This window comes from Cherax quadricarinatus, chromosome 5 (assembly GCF_038502225.1).
Source record: "Cherax quadricarinatus isolate ZL_2023a chromosome 5, ASM3850222v1, whole genome shotgun sequence".
In the NCBI taxonomy this organism is placed as follows: domain Eukaryota; kingdom Metazoa; phylum Arthropoda; class Malacostraca; order Decapoda; family Parastacidae; genus Cherax; species Cherax quadricarinatus.
Window position 1 is genome coordinate 70,989,017 of NC_091296.1, and position 24,948 is coordinate 71,013,964.

Below are 24,948 nucleotides of genomic sequence, written 5' to 3' on the forward strand. Positions count from 1 at the left end.
AAGCACAGTATCATCAGCAAAAAGTAACTGTGTCAATTCCCATTTTGAATTTGATTCCCCATAATTTAATCCCACCCCTCTCCCGAACACCCTAGCATTTACTTCTTTTACAACCCCATCTATAAATATATAAAACAACCATGGTGACATTACACATTCCTGTCTAAGACCTACTTTTACCGGGAAGTAGTCTCCCTCTCTTCTACACACCCTAACCTGAGCCTCACTATCCTCATAAAAACTCTTTACAGCATTTAGTAACTTACCTCCTATTCCATATACTTGCAACATCTGCCACGTTGCTCCTCTATCCACTCTATCATATGCCTTTTCTAAATCCATAAATGCAATAAAAACTTCCCTACCTTTATCTAAATACTGTTCACATATATGCTTCAATGTAAACACTTGATCTACACATCCCCTACCCACTCTGAAACCTCCTTGCTCATCCGCCATCCTACATTCTGTCTTACATCTAATTCTTTCAATTATAACCCTACCGTACACTTTTCCTGGTATACTCAATAAACTTATTCCTCTATAATTTTTACAATCTCTTTTGTCCCCTTTCCCTTTATATAAAGGGAATATACATGCTCTCTGCCAATCCCTAGGTACCTTCCCCTTACGAATTTATTAACTTTTTTCACTAAGGTATTTGAGGAGGTAGATCATGGTAACGAATATGATATTGTGTATATGGACTTCAGTAAGGCTTTTGACAGGGTCCCACATCAGAGACTATTGAGGAAAATTAAAGCACATGGAATAGGAGGAGAAATTTTTTCCTGGATAGAGGCATGGTTGACAAATAGGCAGCAGAGAGTTTGCATAAATGGGGAGAAATCAGAGTGGGGAAGCGTCACGAGCGGTGTTCCACAGGGGTCAGTGTTGGGCCCCCTGCTGTTCACAATCTACATAAACGACATAGATGAGGGCATAAAGAGCGACATCGGCAAGTTTGCCGATGACACCAAAATAGGCCGTCGAATTCATTCTGACGAGGACATTCGAGCACTCCAGGAAGATTTGAATAGACTGATGCAGTGGTCGGAGAAGTGGCAGATGCAGTTTAATATAGACAAATGCAAAGTTCTAAATGTTGGACAGGACAATAACCATGCCACATATAAACTAAATAATGTAGATCTTAATATTACGGATTGCGAAAAAGATTTAGGAGTTCTGGTTAGCAGTAATCTGAAACCAAGACAACAGTGCATAAGTGTTCGCAATAAAGCTAATAGAATCCTTGGCTTCATATCAAGAAGCATAAATAATAGGAGTCCTCAGGTTGTTCTTCAACTCTATACATCCTTGGTTAGGCCTCATTTAGATTATGCTGCACAGTTTTGGTCACCGTATTACAGAATGGATATAAATTCTCTGGAAAATGTACAAAGGAGGATGACAAAGATGATCCCATGTATCAGAAACCTTCCCTATGAGGATAGACTAAGGGCCCTGAAACTGCACTCTCTAGAAAGACGTAGAATTAGGGGGGATATGATTGAGGTTTATAAGTGGAAGACAGGAATAAATAAAGGGGATGTAAATAGTGTGCTGATAATATCTAGCCTAGACAGGACTCGCAGCAATGGTTTTAAGTTGGAAAAATTCAGATTCAGGAGGGATATAGGAAAGTACTGGTTTGGTAATAGAGTTGTGGATGAGTGGAACAAACTCCCAAGTACCGTTATAGAGGCCAGAACGTTGTGTAGCTTTAAAAATAGGTTGGATAAATACATGAGTAGATGTGGGTGGGTGTGAGTTAGACCTGATAGCTTGTGCTAACGGGTCGGTTGCCGTGTTCCTCCCTTGAGTCAATGTGACCTGACCTGACTAGGTTGGGTGCATTGGCTTAAGCCGGTAGGGACTTGGACCTGCCTCGCATGGGCCAGTAGGCCTTCTGCAGTGTTCCTTCGTTCTTATGTTCTTATGTTCTTATGTTCTTATGTTCTTATGTTCTTATATCCCCCTCTGCTTTTAACATTTCTGTCATGATCCCATCAGTTCCAGCTGCTTTACCCCCTTTCATTCTACGTAATGCCTCGCGTACCTCCCCCACACTTAAATTCTGCTCTTCTTCACTCCTAAAAGATGGTATACCTCCCTGGCCAGTGCATGAAATTACTGCCTCCCTTTCTTCTTCAACATTTAAAAGTTCCTCAAAATATTCTCGCCATCTACCTAATACCTCCCTCTCCCCATCTACTGACTCCCCTACTCTGTTTTTAACTGACAAATCCATACTTTCCCTAGGCTTTCTTAACTTGTTTAACTCCAAAAGTTTTTTGTTATTTTCATTAAAATTTCTTGACAGTGCCTCTCCCACTCTATCATCTGCTCTCCTTTTGCACACTCACCACTCTCTTTACCTTTCTTTTACTCTCCATATACTCTGCTCTTCTTATAACACTTCTGCTTTGTAAAAACCTCTCGTAAGCTACCTTTTTCTCTTTTATCACACCCTATACTTCATCATTCCACCAATCACTCCTCTTTCCTCCTGCCCCCACCCTCCTATAACCACAAACTTCTGCCCCACATTCTAATACTGCATTTTTAAAACTATTCCAACCCTCTTCAACCCCCCCACTACTCATCTTTGCACTAGCCCACCTTTCTGCCAATAGTCGCTTATATCTCGCCCGAACTTCCTCCTCCCTTAGTTTATACACTTTCACCTCCCTGTTTCTTGTTGTTGCCACCTTCCTCTTTTCAAATCTACCTCTTACTCTAACTGTAGCTACAACTAAATAATGATCCGATATATCAGTTGCCCCTCTATAAATATATATATATATATATATATTTATTTATTTATTTATTTATTTATTTATTTATTTACTATACCACATATTCCAAGTGGAACAATGTTGGGCTAAGCATTTCCCCATGTTTGAAGTGCTAGAACACCTTTAACCCTTTCAGGGTACATGCATAGTGTCACAGCTTTGAGCTCAGGGTTTGTCATGTAGTACTACATGAGCTCAGTTCACTCAGATAAACTGTGAGCTGTAAATTTTGGCCTAGATATGAAAAAATTCGTCTGTGCGGTGAGTGTGCACAACATGAAAAAAGTCCTGCCCCATGCAGTGCAGGACTGGAAAAACAAAACTGTGATCGTGTGCATGGTTTAATGCTTTCACCATCGGTGTCATATTAATACAGCTTTCAAGCGAGTGTTGGTGCTGTATTAATAAGCCAGAATTCTAGCAGCTTCAGATCTAGTGGGGGAAAGCTGGTAGACTTACATGTGAGAGAATAGGTCTGCATGGTCAGTGTGCACAGTATAAAAAAAATTCTGCACTACACAGTGCATAATGAGAAAAAAAAAACTCCTACTGCAGTTTTTTATTTAAAACACCAACTTTAACCCTTAACCCTTTGACTGTCGCGGCCGTATATATACGTCTTACGAGGTACCGTGTTTGACATATATATACTCACAAATTCTAGCGGCTTCAAATCAAACAGGAGAAAGCTGGTAGGCCCACATGTGAGAGAATGGGTCTGTGTGGTCAGTGTGCACCATATGAAAAAAATCCTGCAGCACGCAGTGCATAATGAGAAAAAAAACTCCGACCCTTTTTTTTTTTTTTAATTAAAATGCCGACTTTGTGGTCTATTTTCATATAGTATTTATGGTTGTATTCTCGTTTTCTTGGCCTCATTTGATAGAATGGAAAACATATTATAGAAATAGAGGTGATTCTGATTGATTTTACTATAAAAAGAACCTAGAAATGGAGCTCAAAGTATGGAAAATGTTTGATTTTTGCCAATGTTCTAAAGTAAACAAATAATGCCATTGTCCAATAAATATCCAACTAGCCATTCTAATATGCAGTCATGAATGGGTTGACATTATTTATACAATTATTACAGTATTGCAGTAGTCTGCATAATAGTAGGTCTTCTATTTTTTGTTTGAATAAAAATTGAAAATAGAAAGCAAGAGTAATATCAGAGGGGCCTGGAGACATGACTGATGAACAAAGAAAATGTTATTTTAGAGCCAGGAATGTCTGCATTGTTCATTCTGTACCTTATTTTGAAATTGTCATATTTTTTAGTTTTTGTGAAATTGGCCAAATTGCAAATTTCTGACCACATAATTAGGTAGTTGAAATCGGTAAATGGGCAGTTTTTTGTACTCAATCGATAGAAAAAATGGAGTTCTAAAGAAATTGCTATGAGTTTGGGCGACTGGAACAATGGAATTAGCCGAAAATAGGGCTCAAAGTGGGCGAAATTCCCGATTTGTAAACAGCGCCGAGGTCGCTAACTTCGCGAGAGCATAATTCCGTCAGTTTTCCATCAAATTTCATTTTTTTTTTTTGTGTCATTACAATCGGGAAAAGATTCTCTATCATTTCATAAAAAATCATTTTTTTTTTTTAAATTTTGCGACACCAGGAGACACCTCAGGATTGGGGGTTGCGACAGTCAAAGGGTTAAACTGTTCAAACATAGATCTACGTTCGCCTGTGTGACACTCCAAATATTTTGAAAAAAATAGTTTTTTGTTTTTAAATTAAAGAGGGGTATTTTCTGTGTGGTTTAAGACAAAAAAAAAAATTTTTTTTAGGACCAGTACTTACCGAGATATAAGACTGTGAAGTTGGCTCTGGATGCTCACCTGACGGCATCATCTAGTCCTGCCGCCTGCAGAAGTGTTGCCGATTTGCCTTTTTTTTCTCGTTTTTATTTTAATGTATATAATTCTTATGTTCTGATAATTACAATTTATAATAGTTCTTGTGATTTCATAGCCAATCTTTGGTCTGACACTAATATTATGTACTGAAATAGTACTCAAATTGTAACAATCACACTGACAGGTGAACATTTTCACCTGCCCTGGTCATTTACTATTGTCTAGAAATATATGCAAAGTATTTATAGGTCCCAGCAATGTTTTAGACATGCTGGAGTATGAACCTCCTTGAAGCATGGTGTTATGACAAGGGTCAGAATGTGCACTGTTGGAGGGAACCTTGCCTTTATATGTTTTTACTCTTGCACACAAACATGTCTTTGTATGTCTCTCTGTTTGCATGACTGTTTGCCTATCTGTACATCTATCTGCCTGTCTGTCTCTCTGCCTAGTTCTGCTTATCTGTCTGTCCAGTTCAGCTTAAATGTCTTTCTGTCTTCTGTGTGTGCCTGGAGTGTTTACCTGGAGATTACCTGGAGAGTGTAATATGAGTTCCTTGACTATTTGTGTTATGACAGCATCAGATAGCAGTGACATTTAATGAATGTGCATTTCTGGAGGGGGAACCTTGCCTTTATATGTTTTTACTCTTGCACACAAACATGTCTCTGTATGTCTGTCAGTCTGTCTATCTGTCTGTCTGCCTAGCTCTGTTTATCTGTCTAGTTCTGCTTATCTGTCCTTCTGTTTGCCTGTGTGTGTCTGTCTTTCCATCGGCTTGTCTCTGTCTCAGAGAGCAGCTAGTAAACCTGTTGGTTTGTGGTGTATGGGCCGCTCCCTGATTGCTGAGCAAGTGACACTGCTATTATTTGCATCATGTTTATTTATGTCTTATATCTACAAACACTGTATAGCACTTGGCCTGGAATTTTTGGGTTATCCTAGGTAATTTACATTATGTATAATTGTATTTATGAGTACATGAGATACAAATAGACAGTGATCTAGACAGACAGATATAGACAGATAGAGATATAGACAGATACAGAATGATACAGCAGAGATATAGACAGATACAGAATGAGACAGCCAAAGCCAGCCAGCTAGCCAGCCGAATACATAAGGACATAAAGAAGGAGCACTGCAGCAGGTCTACTGGCCCATGCAAAGCAGGTCCATGTCACCCCCGGCTTAGACCAATGACCCACCTAGTCAGGTCACATCCACTGAAAGAAGGAGCACGACATCTGTCCTAGTAGCACAAGCTAGTCAGGTTCGACTCACACCCACTCATGCATTTATCCAACCTATTTGTACTTTCCTCTTAAAATGTGAGTGTTAATATGACATGACATCAGTGAATCATTTGTGTTTGCCATGATACTTGCTCTAGCTGGCGTTCAGTTGAACTGGTGCTCCCACAATGTGCTCCCAGATTTTTTTCATAGTGCGCACACTGAGTGCACAGACCCATTCTTTCATGCCTAGGCGACTCATGCCTATTGGAATGAAAAATAAAACGTTGATCTATGTTCGGAGCCTGCCGCACATGAACGTATATCTACGTGTAGACAGTTTAAGGGGTAAGGTGTATTTTCGTATGGTATTGATGGTTGTATTCTCGTTTTCTTGGTTGCTTTTGATAGAATGGAAGGTATATTACAGAGAGAGAGATGATCTTGATTGATTTTACGATGAAAAGTACCTTATAATTGAGCTCAAGTAGCGGAAATATTTGATTTTTGCCAAGGTTCAAGAATAAACAAATGACGTCACTGTCGAATACGTGTCCAACTGGCCAGTCTGATATGCAGTCATGAATGGGTTGACATTGTTTATACAATTACAAAAAAAAAAGTGTGATGTAGGAGAGGGCTGGGGACATGACTGATGAACAAGAGGAAATGTTTTAGTGCCAAGAATGTGTTCATTGTTTATTTTGGACCCTATTTTTAAATTGTCGTATATTAAATTTTTAGTGAAATTGGTCACATTACCGAATTCTGGTCACTTCATAGGGTAGTCAAAATAGTTGAATGGGCAGTTTCTTGTGCTCAGTTGGTTGAATGGAAGGCATAATAGTGAAATAACTTAGAGCTTTGTCAACTGGAATAATGGAATTGGCCTAAAGCAGGACTCAAAGTGTATGAAATCACAAGTTTATAAATTGCTCCGAGACCACTAACTTTGCGCCAGCATAATTCCGTAAGTTTTACATCAAATTTTGTACTTGAGGTGTCATTATCTTCAGAAGAAAGATTCCATTCTTCACAAAAAATAATCGAGGGGATGGGAGAAAATTTGGACAAATTGAGAAAAAGTTTCAGATCAGGGGTCTGTACGCTGAAAGTGTTAAACTAGGTGCTCTACATCATATGTTATGTTCGACATGATAGCCTTTCACAGCCTACCCACTAATCTACGAGCACATTCTCCTACGCGTTTTGCTTCCACTCAGTATATTAATTTTTATCTTTAAATATATTTGAAATAAGTGTTGACCATGAACCCAGGAGTGGAAAAACTATTAAAAAAAAAAAAAAAAAAGAGTAAAAAATAGAAAAGCATAAAAGAGTGAAGAGAGGTCAGTAAGGGTCTTAACCCTTTGACTGTTTGGGTCGTATATATACATCTTATGAGCCACTGTGTTTGAAGTATATATACTCATAAATTCTAGCAGCTTCAGATCAAGCAGGAGAAAGCTGGTAGGCCCACATGTGAGAGAATGGGTCTGTGTGGTCAGTGTGCACCATATAAAAAAATCCTGCAGCACGCAGTGCATAGTGAGAAAAAACAATCTCCGACTATTTTTTATATTAAAACACTGACTTTGTGGTCTATTTTCGTATAGTATTTATGGTTGTATTCTCATTTTCTTGGTGTCTTTTGATAGAATGGAAAAAGTATAGAAATAGAGGTGATTTTGATTGGTTTTACTGTGAAAAGAACCTTGAAATGAAGCTCTAAGTAGGGGAAATGTTTGATTTTTGCCAATGTTCAAAAGTAAACAAATGATGTCATAGTCAAATAAATGTCCAAGTAGCCATTCTAATATGCAGTCATGAATGGGTTGACATTATTTATACAATTATTACAATATTGCAATAGTCTGCATAACAGTATATCTTCTATTAGTTGTTTGAATAATTCAAAATAGAAAGCAAGAGTAATATCAGAGGGGCCTGAAGACGTGACTGATGAACAATGAAAATGTTATTTTAGAGCCAGGAATGTCTGCATTGTTCATTCTGGACCCTATTTTGAAATTTGCATATTTTTTTATTTTTTGTGAAATTGGCCAAATTGCCAATTTCTGACCATGTTATTGGGTAATTGAAATAGGTAATTGGGCAGTTTCTTGTACAGTGGTCCCTCGCTTTTTGTAGTTCTCGGCAATCGTAAATTTCGCCAATCATAGGGTTATTTTCGTATAAACATGGACTCGCTTTTCATAGGTTGACTTGCGAATAGTAGTTTGTCCGGGATGCGTACACACAGTGTGAGCCGGGGCAGCCTCCCTACCCAGCCAATCTGGCATTGTTTACGAGTGAGTGAAAGTCCCCTCAAGTGCTCCTACGAAATATTTCATAATATTCCACTCATTTTAGTGCTTGCAAGTACTAAATAAGCTACCATGGCTCCAAAGAAAGCTCCTAGTGCCAAGCCTGTGGTAAAGAAGGTGAGAAATATGTACAGTGAGTAGGAGCATTGTCTAAAACCAGGAGGTCCAATTTATTTTCGAGGAGGTAATTTTTCACAGTGGGGCCAAACACATGGTAAAACCAGTCATAGAAATGTCCCTAGTGACCCATGCCTTACTGTTTGCCCTCCACATCACACACAAATTAGTCTTGACGACATTGTTTTTCCTTAACACTCTGGGAGTTTCAGAGTGATACACGAGTAGAGGCTTCACTCTGCAATCCCCACTAGCATTAGTATACAACATTAAAGTAACTCTGTCCTTCATAGGCTTGTGTCCTGGGAGTGCTTTTTCCTGCTGTGTAGTGTAGGTCCTGTTTGGCATTTTCTTCCAAAACAGGCCTGTTTCATCACAATTACTTGTTGGGGTTGCAATCCTTCAGCCTCTATGTACCCCTGGAATTCCTGTACATATTTTTCAGCCACTTTTTTGTCTGACCTGGCAGCCTCTCCATACCTTATCACATTGTGTATGCCACTATGATTCTTAAATCTCTCAAACCAAACTTTACTGGTCTTAAATTCACTCACATCACCACTAGTTGCAGGTATTTTTTTAATTAAATTGTCATGCAACTGCCTTGCCTTTTCACATATGATCGCTTGAGAAATGCTATCTTCTGGAATCAGTTTTTCGTTTATCCACACCAATAACAGTCTCTCAACATCGAGTACTTGCACTCTGTGTTTCGAAAACATACTTGCACCTTTCAGAAGAAGAGCTTCCTTGATTGCCTTTCTGTTGGCCAAGATAGTAGTGATGGGTGATTGGGGTTTGTTGTACAACCTGGCCATCTCGGAGACATGCACTCCAGTTTCATAGTTTGTGATGATGTCCTCCTTCATTTCAAATGTAATTCTCACCCTTTTTACCACAGGGTTGGCACTAGAAGCTTTCTCGGGGTCCATGGCACATTTAGCAGTTACAAGCACTAAAAACACTGGAATAATACAAAATGTACTGAATGTATGCGTGGATGTGACCACACTGGCTTGTAAACATTGGCACACTAAATGAAGGTGGGGCAGCAAAGGACGCTCAGGCCATTCGGGACACGTAGATGCATTCCGGATGAGTCGTGTTGGTCGAGTTTTTCATCGTTGGTCGGGCCAAAAATTTTACGCTCAAACACTTCGTTAGTTGAATTTATCGTTAGATGATGCCTTCATTGGTCGGGGGTCCACTGTATTTTGTCGTGGCTGGAATTCCACTGGAATGGATTAGTTCCATTTCAGTTAATTTAAATGAGGAAATTGACTCAACAAATGAGCAAATCGAGATGAAAGTCAGGTCACCAACAGATTAAACTCGTAAGAATTATTACACCTTTTGTATTTTTTTTGTTTTGTTTGTGGTGCTTTTTTGACTATTTTCTAATACTATTTACTTTAGAACTCTAATTTAGGGTGAAATGACATGAAGTTGAAGTAATTTTTCACATGGAAAGTAATGTTAAACTCGTTACTTTGTTACGTGTTTTTACATTGTTAGCCAACTCATAGCACACGTTAATCTCGTAACTCGAGGGGTAGATGTAGGTAAGCGCCTCTGGCCCCAGTCACATAGGCCTACATAACTGACAGTGAATGGGTTGAAACAGAGGCATGAAGCCAGTGTCTTGTTCAGTGCTGCAACTGGAAGTAAGCTTCAAATCAAGCGAGAGAAAGCTGGTAGCCCCACATGTGGGAGAATGGGTCTCCATGGTTAGTGTGCACAGTATAAAAAAAATCCTGCAGCACGCAGTGCATATTGAGAGAAAAAAACTTCTGTGTTTTGGATTAAAATGCCAACTTTGAGGTGTATTTTCGTATAATATTCATGGTTGTATTCTCGTTTTCTTGGTCTCATTTGATATTACAGAAATAGAGATGATGTTGATTGGTTTCACGATGAAAAGAACCTTGAAATTGAGCTCAAAGTAGCAGAAATGTTTGATTTTTGCCGATGTTCAAGAGTAAACAAATGACGTCACTGTCCAATACGTGTCCAACTGGCCGGTCTAATATGCAGTCATGAATTTGATTGACATTATTTATACAGTTATTACAATAATGCAGTAGACTTCATAACAGTAAATCTTGTATTTTTGTGTGCGAATAAAAATTCAAAATAGAAAGCAAGAGTAATATGAGAGGCCTGGAGATGTGAATAATGAACAGAGAAAATATTATTTCAATGCCAGGAATTTGTCTTGTTTGTTCTGGACCATATTTTGAAATTGGCATCTTTTGACATTTGTCTGAAATTGGCCAAATTACCAATTTCTTACCACTTTATTGGGTAGTTGAAATTGGTAAATGGGTGGTTTCTTGTACTCAGTTGATAAAACAAATGGAGTTCTAGGGAAATAGCTATATTTTAGTCGATTGGAACATCGGAATTGGCCGAAAATGGGGTTAAAAATTGGGTGAAATTGTCAATGCTTTAATATTGTTGAGATCGCTAACTTCGCGAAAGTTCAATTCTGTAAATTTTCCATCAAATTTCATACTTTTGGTGTTATTATGATCAGGAAAAGATTCTCTCATTTCATAAGAATTATTTTTTTCCCCGAATATTTTTCAACCCCCAGTGGGAGTTCAGGAACGAGGCTCTCTACCCTCAAAAGGTTAAACCAAAAACAGTCTTTTTTTTTTTTCTCATGCAATGTGTGCTAGAGGATATTTTTTTTATACTGTGCACAGTGACCACTCAGACCCATTCTCGTATGTAGGCTTACCAGTTTTCTCCCGCAAGATTTGAAGCTTCTAGAATTTTGGCGTAATATTATGGGACCAACACTGGCTTCCAAGCTGTAATATTACTGGACCAACAAGGAAAGGGTTAAGTATTGGCCTAGTTATCAGTGGGTATTGGCTAATTTTGATGGTATTGGCTTCAGTATTGGTTGGCATCAGCTAATTTTGATGAAAATGTATTGATATTGGCAAAAATTTTGGTATTCTGTCCAAAAGGAAAACCATATGTCATGATACTTCATTGTTGGATCTTTAACAATTGGTTCTCTTTACTTGACTTGTGGAACATAAATTATTTTTAATTAAAAAGCAAACTTTTAGATATGAAATTCAAGGTTTTTAGCTCCACGGTGATAGATGGAATCATGAACTTTACTTGGGGATATTGACTTTCACAATCCAGAAATTTACCATTTATCTTGAATTATTAAACTTCTCCATTCCTCTCTCCGTATGTATGTATGTCTCTGGCTCGCTCTCTCTAAATTCATAGAAAAATAAAGGTATAGGTTCCTAACCCTTTGTGGGAAGGGGGGGCCTTGATGCTGCTCAGTGGCTTTTCTCTCTTGCTCTGTCTTTTCTCTCTTGCTTTTCTGGTTTCTCCTTACCTTTCTTCCTTGTCTCCCTTTCTGCAGCCGTGAAAGAGTCCTTGAAACTGGTCACAGGTATATTTTTTTTTTCCTTCTATCTTCCATTCTCTCAGCCCTGCCACACACCCCTCATAATTTTGTTAAATCATTTTTCTGATATTTCTGTATTTGTTAGGGTATGTAAAAGATGGAAATTACGAGTGACTAGAGGAAAGAGTAAGGTGATTATAAAAAAAAATTAGGTAATGGAAGATTGGGTATCAGATTGGAGGGATAGAGTACGGAGGAGGTGAATGTGTTCAGATATTTGAGAGTGAATGTGTCAGCAGATGGGTCTATGAAGGATGAGGTAAATCATAGAATTAATGAGGGGAAAGAGGTAAGTGGCACATTGAGGAGTCTGTGGAGACAAGGAACTTTATCCATGATAGCAAAGAGGGGAGTGTATGAGTATAATTATACCAGTGCTCTTGTATGGGTGTGAGGCATTTGTTGTGAATGTTGTAACAAGGAGAAGGCTGGAGGCAGTGGAGATGTCATGTCTGAGGGCAGTGTGTGGTGTGAATGTAATGCAAAGAATATGTAGTTTGGAGATCAGGATGAAGTGTGGGATTACCAAAACTGTTATCCAGAGGGATGAGGAGGGGCTATTGAGATGGTTTGGGTATGGAAAGAGAATGGAACGAAATAGAATGATTTTGAGAGTATAAATCTGTAGTGGAGGGAAGGCAGGGTAGGGGGTCAGCCTAGGAAAGGTTGGAGGGAGGGGATAAAGGAGGTTTTGTGGGCGAGGGGCTTGGACTTCTAGCAAGCGTGCATGAACATGTTAGGAGCGAATGGAGACAAATGGTTTTTAAGACTTGTCGTGCTGTTGGAGTGTAAGCAAGGTAACATTTATGAAGGGATTCAGGAAAATCAGCAGGCCGGACTTGATTCTTGGAGATGGGAAGTGCAGTGCCGGCACTCTGAAGGAGGGGGTGTTAATGTTGCAGTTTTATAACTGTAGTATCAACATGCCTGTGGCAAGACAGTGGTGGAGTGAATAATGATGAAAGTTTTTCTTTTTCGGGCTACCCTACTTAGGTGGGAGATGGCCGATGTGTTAAATAAAATTTTTCTCTTCTTTGTTTCTAGTTCTACTACTACTGATACTGTTTATGGGAATAATTTGCTTGTATTATATATCTCTTCTTCTGTTGTCCACCTTTTAATTAGGAATCAGACAGCATCCCTGCTGATCCTCAGGGAATTCACTAGGACCTGCAATTTTTCTCCGTAGGTGGGGGAAGGGCAGCGTGGCTTGAGGACCATCCCAATGTGCCCTATATGTGGACATCCTGCCCGAGACAACCAGGACTTACGGCGTCATCTGAGGGTTCACACTGGTGAAAAGCCCTTCGCCTGCCACCTATGTTCATATCGATCCACACAGAAAGGCAACTTAAAGAGACATCTGGCTGTCAAACACCAACAGAGCACCTAAAATATAAATAAACATAAGTGTTATTAAGAAGTGATTATTGACTCTTACTGTACACTATATAGCTGAAACCAGTTGACAGTAGTAGTGCAACAGAATGAACAAGATACTTATAAAGTGAAACACTTTTGGCAGATAATTGGTTTGAAAATTGTTTTATTCTTTTGTTCATGAAGTTCAAAGACGTGATGGTACATATGTCTTTTGGGGAAAAAGAAAAGTGGTGCTAAAGTGAGGTGAAAGTGACCAATAGCATAAGGAAATTAAGGAATAATGATAGGCTCATTCCAGTGAACTGTTTCTCTCCCGTAGGTGTGGTCAACCATCAGAGGCAAGTCCCCGGCCAGAGGCAGGAACATGTTCGTTTGTGGCTTTTGTGGCTACTGTGCCCGGGACAATGACAACTTGAACCGTCACATCAGGACTCACACTGGGGAGAAGCCCTTCGCCTGCCCATACTGCCCACACCGTACTACCCAAAAGAGCCACCTTAAGAATCATATTGCCTTAAGACATGAAAAGGAGATAGCTGAATCACAGAAAATGTATTGAAAACATTAGGAATTTAGTATTTGAACATGGCATAAAATAGCGAGTGAGTGAATAAAGACATCAGAGTTACCTTTGAAAGTCGATGTGATTCTCCGTGTTTCATTTTTACTACCCTCAGTGGCCTCAGCAGCAAATCAAGAGGAGTAACACGATTTTCCTCTTCTCTTCTAGGGAGCGGACTTGCCTAGGGCAGCCAGTCACAAGCATCATGATGGGCCGATGAGGACCACTTTACCCCACGTGGTTCTTCCACCACCCGTGGCTCCTTTTACCATTAGGAGGCCCATAACCCATTTGTCTCAAGATGGCAGTAGACGGGAGTATCGCTGTCAGGTTTGCGGATATCAGGCCATCAGTGAGTCCAAGCTCACCATACATTTCCGCAAGCATACTGGGGAGAAGCCATTCGTCTGTCCATACTGTTCCTACAGATGTGCCCACAAGAGTAACCTCATGACTCATGTCAAGACTCGCCATGTAGAGGAAGAACACCAGTAACATGAGTGAGAAGATAGACAGTTTTTTTAAAATTTGAAGAGTTAGTCTTTTGTATATTGTGCTGCTATATCCACGATACCTGTGTACACTGAAGTACTTGTTTGAACAAGCCTGCTGAACTGTGGTTCTCTCCATTGGCCTCCTACTGTTTTAAGTCTTAATATGTTGTAGTGACTTGACAGTTAGCAGAGGAGTAACTCTCATGGGATTTTCCTCTTTTCTTCTAGGGAGTGGACTTGTCAAAACCAGGCAGTAGGAGGCACCTAGATGGGACGGTGGCGACTGGTTATAGCTCTGGTGTCTTTCCGTCTTCCTTTGGATCCTCTGGTAGAAGGCCTTCATCAAAACCAAAGGATCCAACTAGAAGGGAATTCAGATGTCAGATGTGTGGTTACCAGGCCATAAGCGAGTCAAAACTCACTATGCACATCAGGAGACATACTGGCGAGAAGCCATTCATTTGTCTTTACTGCCCCTACAGATCTGCTCAAAAGAGTAACTTAAGTACACATATCAAGAATGTCCATATTGGCCACACTGGTGAGACTAATGGGAAATAAGCAGAAATGAATACAAATAATATATTCCACCTATGAGGTGACTGTGAAAGTTAATCATATTACATCAATTGCCAAGACATGAAGGATATTTTAATAAGCCACTGTTAAAACATTTTTCTCCTGTTCCCTAGGTGGCTCCGTGGGTAGGGAAGAGCAGGCCGGTCTACCAGTGTGAGTTATGCAGCTACAATACTCGCAACAGCAAGGATATGCGACGCCATATTCTTGTGCACACTGGAGAGAAGCCTTTCGCCTGTCCTTTCTGTTCCCATCATTCTGCCCGGAAGTCCAATCTCATGAGTCATGTGTTAATGAAGCATGGTGTACCTTACAAATAGGTAAAGGAAAATGCACTTTTTAAAACAAGCATTCGGCAAGGAAAGAGCAAAGGAAAACTCATTCCTACACTTAGCAGCTTCCATTTACTGATGAGCTATTTTCCAGTAAATATTTTTAAACATGTTATTTATAATTAGTACCCTTATAGCAGAAAACTGAAGAATGCACTATGCAAGGGCCATGAATGAATTAGGTTCTCCTGTTCCCGTAGGTTCAGCGATGGTGGGGCAGGACAGGCAAACCTTCCCATGGTTGCAGCCATTGTGGATACCAAGCCAGGGACAAGCTAGACCTACAGCGACATATTCGCATCCACACAGGAGAGAAGCCTTTTGCTTGCCCTTACTGCCCTCATCGATCTGCCCTTAAAGGAAATTTAAAACATCACATCTTAAGGAGGCATATGAATACATAAAAACAACCTATGTACATTGATGAAAGAAGAAAAGGTAGAAGACTGCTCCAGAGAGAAAAAAAAAATCCATAAAATAATAGAACATTTAAACATTATGGAAACAGGAAATTAACAATTAGCAGTTTGCTGAGACAATTCTCCATTGTATTATCTGAGTGTTTCTTCCTGTTCCATAGGTACCTGGATCTGGACAGAGACGCAGGGTCAGATTGCCTCATGTGTGCGAATATTGTGGTTATGAAGCTTGGGATGCTACCAGCATGCGGCGTCACATACGTACACACACAGGGGAGAAACCGTATGCATGTGAATTCTGTGATTATCGTTCAACATTAAAAGCCAACTTAAGGAGACATGTGGTATTTAAGCACACTAATTTACAACAGTAATATAACAAAGTGGATTCCTTGTAAAAAGATATATGCTGTATTATGGAGATTGTAATTTTAACAGGTTTGTTTCTTTAAAGTTTTGAATATAATCTTTCATAACTCCAGTATTATACTGAAAATGAAGTTTTGGTATACCACTACCAGTAGAGATGTGGTCTCATAACAGGTGTCATGGAAAGTGACCTCACTGTATATTTTAAGTGTTTTTAGAATATAACTTTTTCCAGAAAAAACATTAGTTTTATTTTTTAACCTTTTAATAAGGAAAAATGGAAGATTGAAAAAATAGTGTATCTTAGTTTGGCAGTACATTAGCTTTAATATACATACCTAAATACACATTCTCATATACATACATAAACACATACATATGTGTAGACACTTTTTTTTGTTAAGACTGGCAATTTCCCATTTACATGGTGATTCTCTCTCTCTCTCTCTCTTTCTTGCTCTCTCACTCTCGCTCGCTCTAGCTCTCGCTGTCTCTTGCTCTCTCTTGCTCTCTCTCTTCTCTCTCGCTCTCCCTCGCTTGCTCTCGCTCGCTCTCCGTCGCTCGCTCTCGCTCGCTTTCTCGCTCTCTCACTCGCTCTCTCACTCACTGTCTCTCACTCTCACTGTCTCTCACTCTCACTGTCTCTCATCACTCTCACTGTCTCACACACTCACTGTCTCTCACTCTCTCACTCTCTCACTCTCTCACTCTCACTCACTCTCACTCTCACTCTCTCACTCTCTCACTCTCTCACTCTCACTCTCTCACTCTCTCTCACTCTCACTCTCTCTCACTCTCTCTCTCACTCTCACTCTCACTCTCAGTCTCACTCTCTCTCTCACTCTCACTCTCTCTCTCTCTCTCTCTCTCTCTCTCTCTCTCTCTCTCTCTCTCTCTCTCTCTCTCTCTCTCTCTCTCTCTCTCTCTCTCTCTCTCTCTCCCCCCCCCTTCCCTCCCTTCCCTCCCTTCCCTCCCTCTTCAATGCTACATTTTCAAAAGCATGTATATTGAAATACAGTATCACCATCATTAGGAATGCAGGCATTATATTAACCACTTCCACTTATTTTGTGCCTCGTACATGTTTCCTTGTTTACACACTAACAGCACTGTACATCAAATTCCAAAAACCATTTCTCACCACTCATTGATCTAACAAATTCTCATAAAGCTAGTTGGTAAAGCTTTTACCTCTTGAAAATTTTCTCAATCCCTCCTCCAATGGAAGGGTACTTTGATGTTAAAGAGCTTTTGATCCAAGAACTTGGAACTAGCCTCACCTTCCTCTATCAGATCTGATTGCCTCCCATTCCCAAGTGCCGTATGACGCTCATGGATTTAGTGCTTCCCAGTGAATATAGAAAATGTCAGCAACTGAGTAAAATACAGTGTAACCCCAGATTACATAATTTATCCGTTCCAGAGAGTGAAACTTATCCTGAATCTGACTTATTCTGAATTAATTTTCCCCATAAGATATAATGGATATCCAATTAATCCATTTCAGGCACTCAAAAGTATTAAAACAAATGTTTTCTACACAAAATATACATTTAGCTACACAGAAAACAATGATACGTGAAGAATAAGACAACATCACACCTAACTTTATTGAAGACATGGTGATGTATGGAAGATGGGAGGAGGGGAGAGGATGGAGGAGTGTACAGTTGTTTGGAAGGGGAATCCCCTTCTATAAAGACTTCAGATTTTGATTGGTTTTACAATGAAAAATACCTTGAAATTGTGCTCAAAGTAGCAGAAATCTTCGATTTTTGCCAAAGTTCAAAAGTAAACAAATCATGCTACGCGTCCAATACACGTCAACTGGTCAGTCTAATATTCTTTCACGAGTGCGCTGATATTATTTATACCATTTCTACACTAATGCAGTAGTCTGCATAACAGTAAATCTCCTATTTTTCGTGAGAATAAAAATTCAAAGTGGAAAGCAAAAGAATGTAAGAGGGGCCTGAAGACTTGACTGATGAACAAAGAAAATGTTATTTTAGAGCCAGGAATGTCTGCATTGTTCATTCTGGACCCTATTTGGAAGTTGGCATCTTTTGAAATTTGTGTGAAATTGGCAAAATTGCTAAATTCTGACCACTTCATTGGATAGTTGAAATCAGTAAATGGGTAGTTTCTTGTACTCATTTGTTAGAAAAAAATGGAGTTCTAGTGAAATAGTTATGATTTTTGTCGACTAGTACACTGGAATTGGCCAAAAGTAGGGCTCAAAGTGGGCAAAATCACTGCTGCATAAACATCGTTGAGACCGCTAACTTCGTGAGAGCATAATTCCATAAGTTTTCCATCAAATTTCATACTTTCGGTGTCATTATGATCGGGAAAAGATTCTCTATCTTTTCATAAGTTTTTTTTTTTTTTTTTTTTTTAATTTGGCGACCCTGAGAGCAAGTCTCATAGAGGGCCTGGCAACCCTGAAAGGGTTAATACCACTAGGACCAGCTTGAGAGTCACTGTACCCCTCTCACTCAAAAAAGTGTTCCAGAGAGGTCTGTTTCTGTTGTATGTTAGGAATTGTAACTTACTTGCTGCACTGTTAATGCTACACTTTATCGCTGGCTGGTGCTGTAGCCTTTATAGACTCCTGCTGCTTTAGTATCATACATATTGCAGAATCACTGAGAAAGGCACATTCTCCTCTCTCTCTCAGCCCTTTACCAAAGGGCTGGCTGGCACTATAAGCTTTCTTTGGGCCAATTGTGGCTTACTTAGCAGTTACAAGTACTAAAACGACTGGAATAATTCAAAATACAGTGGACCCCCACCTTTCGAACGCATCACGTTACGTTAAATCCACCATACGAAGCATTTGAACTCAAAAATTTAGCCTCGCCTCATGATAAAAAAAACTTGCCTTACGTGATTCGTCCAAGACGTGTCCCACGTGTGGCCTCAGCGCCAGTGTTTACAAGCCAGCCAGTGCGGTCACATCTACGCATACATTCAGTACATTTCACATTATTCCAGTGTTTTTAGTGCTTGTAACTGCAAAATAAGTCACCATGGATGGCAAGAAAGCTTCTAGTGCCATCCCTGTGGTAAAAAGGGCAAGAATTAGTATGGAATTGAAAAGAGAGATTAAGGAAATGTGTGCAAAGTGGGTTAACTGCAAACCTTTATTAATGAAAATCACCCTGACAGAGCTACTGCAAGCCGTGTTGGCAACCTGTACAATGACAATGTTATGGCCCATTTTAGGAAAGTCTTAAAGGAACAGGAGATATAGAGCTGTATGGACAGATTTGTTGTGCGACAGAGGTCCAGTGGCATTAAAAGAAGAAGGGAAGTAACCCTGGAAAAGGACTTGCTACGTCAAGTCCTAATGGAAGGGGATTCCCCTTGTAAACAATAACTTCCATACTCTCCCCTCCTCCCATCCCGTCAATCATCACCAGATCTTCAATAAAGGTAAGTGTCATGTATTCTTTTCTTAGTAGAGTAGTAATTGTGCATGTCTTCTTCAGTTTGTGTGTATTAAAATTAATATTTCATGTGGTAAAAAAAAAAAAATCATACTTTGGGGTGTCAGGAATTGATTAATTTGATTTCCATTATTTCTTATGGGGAAAATTAATTCGGCTAACAATGATTTCGGCTTACAATGAGCTCTCAGGAACGGATTAACATTGTAAGGCGGGGGTCTACTGTATACTGTATGAACGCGTGGGATCGTCCTCGCTGGGTGGTAAACAGTGGCACACTGGCTGTACATGGCTTATACCGAGTTCAGTGATGTTCACCGAGTCAATATTTTGATGAAAAAAAAAAGTTACTTATTCTGAATACTACTTATTCCAATGATGACTTAATCCAGAGGTCCACTGTAGAAAAAGATTCTCTTCATGTTATTGTAACATGAAATTGGAATGAGCATGATGTCCACATCAAATGGCTCCTTCCCTATACTCTTTAATGTCATTCATTTAACGTTCTGTGAAATATATGATTTAGTGATACCAGTAGCTGGTGACATCAGAAGAGTTGCACCAATTATGTTGGCCAGTACATACATGAAATGAACTGGAATATTGTTTAAATATGTTATGGGCCTCTGGAGGTGTGTATGTTGAGGTTGCATAGATTAGGCAAGCTGTATAAAGTCCTTAATTCAGTTATCACATGCAGAAAATTGCATTTTGTTATCTGTTAATATTTTGTTCCTTAAGTTGATTTCCTGTAAAATAATTCAAAACTGTGATGTTGCCTATTCGCACTTGTAATCTCTATAAACCCATTGATGTGGATGAGGGGATCTTTATCCAAGGAATGGTACTTGTCCTCCCATTCCGTGGATCAACTTTACCACTTTACCCTCGTGCTGTATGACCTTTGGGTTTAGCGTTTTCCTGTGTATGTATGTTTTTTGTGCATTCACACGTGCACACACACACACAATCAAATCTTGGCCCAGACTCATAGAATTCCATATTCATCAAAAATTGCCAGTAAACACTATCTTGGGTCTTTCATATTTTATGGAGAAGGAGCCTGGACACAAACATCATCCCTCCTTCATTGTAAAATCTTTCATATTGCCTGCCCCACTTCACAAATGTAGCAGTGAAGCAATTGCAAAATAGTATAGATTAATAGCCCTAACCTTACAAGATTGTCAGTCACAGGGATTCAACTATTTCACAGTCTAGGCCATTGCTAACTTAGGATAGGTTAGGTTGCTCCTACCTTTCACAATTGCTAGATCATTATGATGCTGTCCTGGAAGCTTTGGAAGAACAACTAAATGTTCATGTAAAGTAAAGTAGGTTCATAAATATATATACTCACAAGTAAATCTTTAGCAGACTGTTTCACTGATATACCTTAATATACTTTTGATATGTTCTGAGATTGTTTACTCAAAGATCTCATCCATTGGCCAGGCTCATCTGGTGTTTGCCTGGTCAACCAGGCTGTTGCTAAATTACTGTGATGTCATCCATGCTTTAACCCTTTCGTGGTGGGTCCCATTGTACTGCGGCTATGGGCTGGTCCTGTAGTACTACACGATGAACTCAGCTCACTCAGATAAGCTGTTAGTGGTAAATTTGGGCCTAGACATGAGGGAATGAGTCTACACGGTAAGTGTGCACTGCATAAAAAACATGCTGCAGCAAGCAGTCCATAATGGGGGGAAAAAATTACCACTCTGTTTTTGATCTAAAACATGGACTTTGTGGGGTATATTCATATGGTTTATGTGGTTGTATTCTCGATTTCTTGGTCTCATTTAATAGAATGGTAGATATATTACGGAAATAGAGATGATTTTGATTGGCTTCAGGACTGAAAGTAGCTTGAAATTGAGCTCAAATTAGCAGAAATGTTCAAAATGGAAAGCAGTGTAATATAGGAGAGGCCTGGGGACATAACTAATGAACAGAGGAAATGTTTTTTTAGTGCCAGGAATGTCTACATTGTTTATTCTGGACCCTCCTTTAACCCCTTGACTATCCAAACGTAGACCTACGTTCTTACTGCTAGCTCTCCAAACGTAGATCTGCATTTTATTTGTCCTGCCTCCAAATTTGGCATGATTGGCCTGAGATGCCTGGTCAGCATAGAATGGGTTTTAACCCTTTCAGGATTTCGGCCATAGTAGTACGGCTTACACACCAGGGTTTTTGATGTACTAGTACGCCTAAATTCTAGCGCCCTCAGATCTAGTGAGAGAAAGCTGGTAGGCCTACATATGAAAGAATGGGTCTATGTGGTCAGTGTGCGCAGTATGAAAAAAATCCTGCAGCACACAATGCGTAATGAGAAAAAAAAAAACTTTGACCGTGTTTTTGGAATAAAACAGCGACTTTGCACTGTATTTTCGTATGGTATTTATTGTTGTATTTTAGTTTTCCTGGTCTCATTCTATAGAATGGAAGACATATTACAGGAATTGAGATGATTTTGACTGATTTTACAATGAAAAGTACCTTGAAATTGAGCTCAAAGTAGCAGAAATGTTCGATTTTTACCTAAGTTCAAAAATAAACAAATCATGTTAAGCTACCAGTACACATCAACTGGTGAGTCTAATATTCTTTCACAAGTGCGCCGATATTATTTATACCATTTTTTACACTAATGCAATAGTCTGAATAACAGTAAATCTTCTATTTTTTGTGAGAATAAAAATTCAAAGTGGAAAGCAAAAGAATGTAAGAGGGGCGTTTGGACGTGACTAATGAACAGAGGAAATGTCATTTTTGTGCCAGGAATGTGTTTCTTGTTTATTCTGGACCCTATTTCGAAATTGGCATCTTTTGAAATTTGTGTGAAATTGGCAAAATTGCTAAATTCTGATCACTTTATTGGATAATTGAAATCGGTAAATGGGTGGTTTCTTGCACTCATTCGATAGAAAAAATGGAGTTCTAGCGAAATATTCATGATTTTTGTCAACTAGTGCAGTGGAATTGGCCGAAAATAGGGCTCAAAGTCGACAAAATTGCCGATGCATGAACATTGAGACCGCTAACTTCGCAAGAGCATAATTCCATAAGTTTTCCACCAAATTTCATACTTTTGGTGTCATTATGATCGGGAAAAGATTCTCTATCTTTTCTTAAGAACAATTTTTTTTTTTTTTTTTTTTGTTTTTTTTTTTTTTTTTTTTTTTTTTTTTGAAATTTGGACGACCCTGAGAACAAGTCTCTGAGAGGGCCTGTCGACCCTGAAAGGGTTAACACTCACTGTGTGCAGTATTAAAAAAATCTGGGACCTCTTAGTACCTAGTGGGAGCACCAGTTCAGTTGAGCACCAGCTGGGATTCACTTATGTCATGTAGTATTAACACTCCCATTTTAAGAGAAAAGTGATGTTGACCCCAAGTTTAGTAGCTTTAAGTTGGATGTGGCCACACGTTTTTGAGGAAATATCAAAAACCCCGATAATAATCCATGTGCAACACCCTTTCAATTTTGGTACCACTGGTAGTGTCATCCTGCCAGAATGTCTTATAATCTGTGCCCTAAATAAAGAGGAACAATTCTTGAACCTGCAGTACATGTTTGACAGGCAGGCAGGCAAAATCCAGAGAAAGTGCTATACTATGCTTGTAGATATAATGCATAGTAAGCATGACTGGCAAGTACAATATATATTTATCCCTGCTCAGGAATCAGATGTGACGACGCAGGCAGTTGTGTGTAATACCTGTTGGTTCATGAGTGGCGCTCTCTGAGAGAGAGAGAAAGATAAACAGAGAGCTAGACAGACAGACATGTTTATGTGTAACAGTGAAAACAAATAAAACCAAGTCAGTGCACACTCATCAAATGTCATCATTGCTGCACTGTCAGCAGTGGAGTGACAATTGTTATTATTATTATTATTATTATTATTATTATTATTATTATTATTATGTATTATTATTATTATTATATACTCCTGCATATCCAAAACATTGCTGGGATTTATAAATACTATGCAGAGGTGTCGCTAGGGTTGGTGTCACCTGGGGCAGAATCTTGGGTGTCACCCGGGGCAGAATCTTGGGTGTCACCTGGGGTAGCATCTTTGGTGTCACCCCCATGAAATCCAAGAGTGGTGGGATAGGGAGTAGTAAACTTCAGTTATGTCAGTACTGCATACCCAGTAACTAATGTTTAGCATTGAGAATGGCCATAAACTGAACAGGAGAATAATTCTCAACTTTATTAATTATAAATAATTGTAGTAATGTTGAGGAAACATAAACTCAAATACCACTTTGAGTACAGGCAACAGATCCTACATTTATTCATCTTAAACAGTGCAACCCCCCCCCCCCCAAAAAAAAAAAATGAAAAATAAACACATTGCAATATCAGAGAAACACTAGTTCCGATTTGGCCTTGAATACAGGTAACATCTCAGTGAATCTGATATTAACTTTCCTTGCCTTTAATCCTGCAAAATCATCTATGACATCAAACTAAAAGATTTTCCGTATATAGGCCTATATAGGCTATATGGAAACGAAGGATTCTTCTCTAATGTTGGTGCAGCACTGTTTTGGGCATTAGTGCCACCTTTAGAGGCTCTACAGTGTCACCCGGGATCCCCCCCATTCCTCCCACCCCATTACGATGCCACTGATAATGTGTATATATTTCTAGACAATAGTATGTGACTAAGGTAGGTGAAAATTTTCACCTGTCACTGTGTTTGTGACTATTTCAGTACTATTTCAGTACTTAATATTAGTGTTAGAACAAAGATTAACTATGAAATCACAAGAACTTCTACTAATTGTAATTTTTTTTTTTATTATTATTATCACACTGGCCGATTCCCACCAAGGCAGGGTGGCCTGAAAAAGAAAAACTTTCACCATCATTCACTCCATCACTGTCTTGCCAGAAGGGTGCTTTACACTACAGTTTTTAAACTGCAACATTAACACCCCTCGTTCAGAGTGCAGGCACTGTACTTCCCATCTCCAGTACTCAAGTCCAGCCTGCCGGTTTCCCTGAACCCCTTCATAAATGTTACTTTGCTCACACTCCAACAGCACGTCAAGTATTAACCATTTGTCTCCATTCACTCCTATCAAACACGCTCACGCATGCCTGCTGGAAGTCCAAGCCCCTCGCACACAAAACCTCCTTTACCCCCTCCCTCCAACCATTCCTAGGCCGACCCCTACCCCTCCTTCCTTCCACTACAGACTGATACACTCTTGAAGTCACTCTGTTTCGCTCCATTCTCTCTACATGTCCGAACCACCTAAACAACCCTTCCTCAGCCCTCTGGACAAGTTTTGGTAATCCCGCACCTCCTCCTAACTTCCAAACTACGAATTCTCTGCATTATGTTCACACCACACATTGCCCTCAGACATGACATCTCCACTGCCTCCAGCCTTCTCCTCGCTGCAACATTCATCACCCATGCTTCACACCCATATAAGAGCGTTGGTAAAACTATACTCTCATACATTCCCCTCTTTGCCTCCAAGGACAAAGTTCTTTGTCTCCACAGACTCCTAAGTGCACCACTCACCCTTTTCCCCTCAT

At 39.5% G+C, this 24,948-nt stretch overlaps 1 protein-coding gene across 10 annotated transcripts in view; it reads left to right on the top strand.

Annotated features, from left to right (window-relative positions):
- Positions 1–24,948, top strand: part of LOC128684990 (tigger transposable element-derived protein 1-like) — a 156,018-nt gene that overhangs the window by 81,083 nt on the left and 49,987 nt on the right. For 5 of the 10 annotated variants that reach the window (XM_070103900.1, XM_070103904.1, XM_070103919.1 and 2 more), the window contains one exon: positions 12,977–13,143. The exons of 2 other annotated variants lie outside the window; for them this stretch is intronic. The gene's annotated coding sequence lies outside the window, so the exon portion shown is untranslated. Of the gene's footprint in view, positions 1–12,976; positions 13,144–13,489; positions 15,791–24,948 lie in introns of those variants that run through there. 3 more of the 10 variants (XR_011394509.1, XR_011394510.1, XR_011394507.1) reach the window with 2 other exon arrangements.